This window comes from Octodon degus, unplaced genomic scaffold (genome assembly GCF_000260255.1).
Source record: "Octodon degus isolate 3935 unplaced genomic scaffold, OctDeg1.0 scaffold00040, whole genome shotgun sequence".
Lineage (NCBI taxonomy): Eukaryota > Metazoa > Chordata > Mammalia > Rodentia > Octodontidae > Octodon > Octodon degus.
The window spans coordinates 9,732,893-9,737,154 of NW_004524616.1; positions in this window are offsets into that span (position 1 = coordinate 9,732,893).

Here is a 4,262-nt window from a genome sequence, read left to right on the forward strand (position 1 = left end):
GCCCCCGCTCCCAGTCCACGGCGCCGGCCTGCGAGCCGCCGGAGCACCAAGTCTGACCCACTGCACCCGGCCGCGCCGCCTCAGGGACGCTGTCCGCGCCGAAACGCCCCTTCCGCCTCCGCGACGAGAGGCGAGCCGGCGACCGCAGCCCCTTCCCGCAGGCGCGCGGCGCGGCGCGGCGGCGGACGCACAGGGCGTGGGGCGCGTCCTGGTGCACGCTGGTTACGGATGCTCCCGTAGGCGTGCAAGCGCCGCGGCGGTTTGGGGGTTTCTTCTGGCTTTCTTTCTTTTCTTTTTTTTTTCCTAAACTCGCAGGGGTTGGGTTGGGCCTGGAGATCTCGCGAGATGCTGCAGGGCGACTGCGCGGCTTCGCCTCCGGCGCGTGGTACCCGGCCGGCGGGTCCCGCGGGCGATGCCGGGCGCTTTCCCGTGGGCCCGCGGGCGCTTCCGGAGGCGCCGCCCGGGTGAGCCAGGCCCGGCGGGACCCCAGCCCGGCGCTCGAGGCCAGCCCCCGGGGAGGACTTTCCTGCGCGCTGCCCGCGGGACTGGGGTCGGAGAAGCCGAGGCGAAACCGTCCGCGCGGGGGGCGTGTCCGCGCTCCGACACTTTTATTTAAAAAGTGGAAGCTCATAGTGTGACGGGAGGTCGCGTGTGATGTCGCCGGAAGACGACCTTTGCCTTAATACCCCAGAACACGGCGAGCCGAGGAGCTTCCCGGTAAGTGCTGTGCCGGGAAGTCTCTGCGTGGTGTGTGAGAGAGACAATTTCTGTCTTAACACAAATGAAAATGTGCTCTTCAGCTGTCTTCTCTAACGTAAAACGTAAGGAAATGCGTCTTCCAACTCAACATCAGAATCCACGCCGCATGTAAAAACAGTGTTTGACAATAAATGACTTTCTGTGATTACTTGCTTTTTACTTTTGCTGAATATTTGAAGCAAGAGCAGAGTTTGCAAAAATACTGTGAGTAAAAACCAGGGCAGTTTTCCAAAAAAAGGAAAAACTGTCATGTCCATGCCCTTCTTTGACTTTGATAACCTACCAGCTGTTTTTAATTAAACATGGAGATAAAAGCCCCTCTTAAGCTGTAGTATTTGCAGAAAACCAAAAGAAACAAGAATCAGGTGGACCCTTAATGCAATGCAATTTTCTTCTAGAGAGTTATCGCCCTAATAGTTTGTGTGGTACCTTTCCGCTCCAAAGCTGCTTTGTGGCGGTTGGAAATCACTACTAATGCTGAGCACCTACTGTAGCATTCACTGAGGCTATAGCTGTCAGCAAAAGAGACAATGCTTTTATGAGGCCCAGTCCATTGAGAGAATAGATAAGGGAAGTAGGTAGAATATGTAGCTACTGTGCCAGTAGAAAGTGCTAATGGAAATAAAGTGCCACACATGGGCGATTAAAATTTTCCGTAGTATGGCATCATTGGGAATGTGTCGTTAGAGTGAGGAAGTGAATGATGCACGTACTTGGGAATAGTTTCAAGTAGAGAAAGAGCAAAAAACCAAAGATGCCTGACATATTCCTAAAATTGCGTGAAGGGCCAGTTTGGCTGGCTGTAACTGCTTAAGAGATGGAAAGGTCAATTGCAATTAGGTCAGAAAGTTTGGGAATGTGGGACATGATAGGACAGAATATGATTTCATTGACTACTGGACCTCAGTATTTTGCCTTTCATGCTGGGAGTGGAATTATTTGTCAGCCCAAGCTTTCGTCACAAATTACCATAGACTTGGTACCAAGACAATAGACATTTGTTTTCTTACAGTTGTGAAAGCTGAACAGTCCTAGATAAGGGTGCTAGTATGATTTGGTTCAGGTGAGGACTCTGGCTTGCAGACAGACACCTGCTCAGTGATTCTTTACATATTAGAGTAAGCTCAGGCTTGTCTTTGTTTTCTCATGAAGTCCCCAGGTCTCTTGGATCAAGGCTGTATCATATGACCTTTTTTGGCCTTAAGGTCACTTTCTTATATCACCAGGATAGTCATGGAGGGCTGTAGAACATCAGCATAAGAATATTGGAGTGATCCAGTTTAGACCATAGAGATGGCAAGTAGTTGGGGTTCCAAAGAGGAATGACGTGATCTGTGTGCCTCACAATGTTTCAGGAAGGTGATCCCATAAGATCCTAATAAAGGTGAAAGAATCATAGCCCCTAGTTCTTTTACTGTACTTTTCTGTTTAGATACAAAAAAAAAATTGCTTTATATTTGTCTATGGCATTGAATATAGTACCATGTTGTACAAGTTTGTGGAATAGGAGCAATAGACAATGTCATGTAGGCTAGATGTTCTGTAGGCTATGCCATCTAGGTTTATGTAAACATGGTGTATCTTAGTCCCATGACAAAATTACCTACCTATATGTTTTTCATACCCTTATCAGCAAACAATACGTGTTTGTATTTAAAGTCTGAATTTAACTGCATGTTGTATGTGGGCAAGAGAGTAAGCAGTTGGAGCAAAGAAAGAAACGAGATATGCTAAAAGCTATTGCAACAGGCTGAAAGCAGTAGTTTGGGCTTAACCACTATGTGGTAACAAAACAGGAAGAGATAAGTGGTTAAGTCCTGGAGAGAAAGAGTTTACTGATGAACGCGGAGTGTCAAGAGTCCAAGAGTTTTGACTTTAAGAACTGGACAACTAGTGCTACTGTTTTCTGAAGTGGAAAAATAAGTAAAAAAAAAAAAAGTGTGTTTGGGTGGGAAGAATAGTAATTGGAGCCCAACCTGAGATGTCTTTTGGAGAAAATACAGGAACATATAGTAATAGTAAGCTGTCACTCATGATTACATGCTGTAATCCTCTAAGAGAGGAATATGATACAATGATAATACAAGATAGAGACCAGACTTAGGAAAGAAGTAACTTCTCAACAGAATTCTGTAGGACACTTAAGACTAAACTGTAATTTGTAAGGGGTTTAAAATTTGGAAAGTACAGTGGACCATAGCCCTCATGGAATGAACGTGACATATCTAAGGAACTTAGTCAATTTGGTCAAAGAACAGGATTAAGAAGCAAGAATAATAAGAGGTGAATCTGTCTTTATTTTAAAAGTTAAACACTTCAATTAATAAGTTTTGAAGAAGACAGTTTCATATGGTCACGTTCCCATTTATTGAACTCTTCAGTTACACTAGATGGAGAAGGAAGATAAGCAATTTTGTTAAACTAGTCATGTGCTAATAGTGATAATGGTATGAGGTATGACTGAAAAAATACAATGAATGTGTACCATAAAGTGAAAGACACACTGTCATTAAATCCTTTCAGTATTCCCCCTTGCTGCAAACACAGTTATCCTATTTTTTCTCATCACTTTATGAAGTACTCTTGCATGAATGGTTTTAGTTGCCCTGTTGTGACTGCCACAGTGTTTTAAACTGATTGAAAACCTTTACCTTTCATGGTTATTTTGATTTTGGAGAAGAGCCATAGTCAAATCTGGTGGGTGAGCATACACTAATATTTCAGGAACCTACCTTTCATTGGATGACACTCAGCAGTAAAACTCACTATATTTTTTATCATAGTTTATAAACATACTCTTGAAGGAGAATTTGTAGAATGGCTTCAGGGAGTGGTAAAAAAAAATAGGATAAGTGTGTTTGAAGAAAGGGGAAGTATTTTGAAGGGGATTAGTGGCAATGTGTTTTTTACTTGAAAAATTTAAATACACACTGTATGTCTTGATCACTTAGTATAGCTAACATTTCTCGAGGCTATCATAGATAGTGGGCTAAGCTGATTAAAATCTTAATCCTGATAACACAATAAAGAAAGTCAAAGAATTACCCCATCTTGCAATTGAAAACTTTGATTAAAAAAGTAATTCTAACATGTAATGATTATAGTTGTATAAAGGTCATTTGAAAGAATTGGCACATGTGATGAAAAATGAAGGCATTGGGAAATAGGATCAGCTGTGTTATTGGGTCAATAGTTGAGAAAGAGGAACATAGAATATGTATTGAATTTAGCAGCATGTATCAGCTAACAAAATGATAGAGCCGTATGGTAAGTGGATACAAAAGTTCTGGGAAAAGTAATCAAAACATGTGAAACTTGTGGAAACGCTATCAGGAGTTCTCACTTAACTATTAGCCATCATTTGTTTTGCCTGAATTACTGGGTGGCAATTTAGAGGCCAGTGATAAAAAGAACAGATTCATTGTCATTTTCAAGATACCGGACCCCACTTTCCTCATTTTTCCCCTTTACTAAAAGGCCAACCTTTGGGAGAGAGAGAGAGA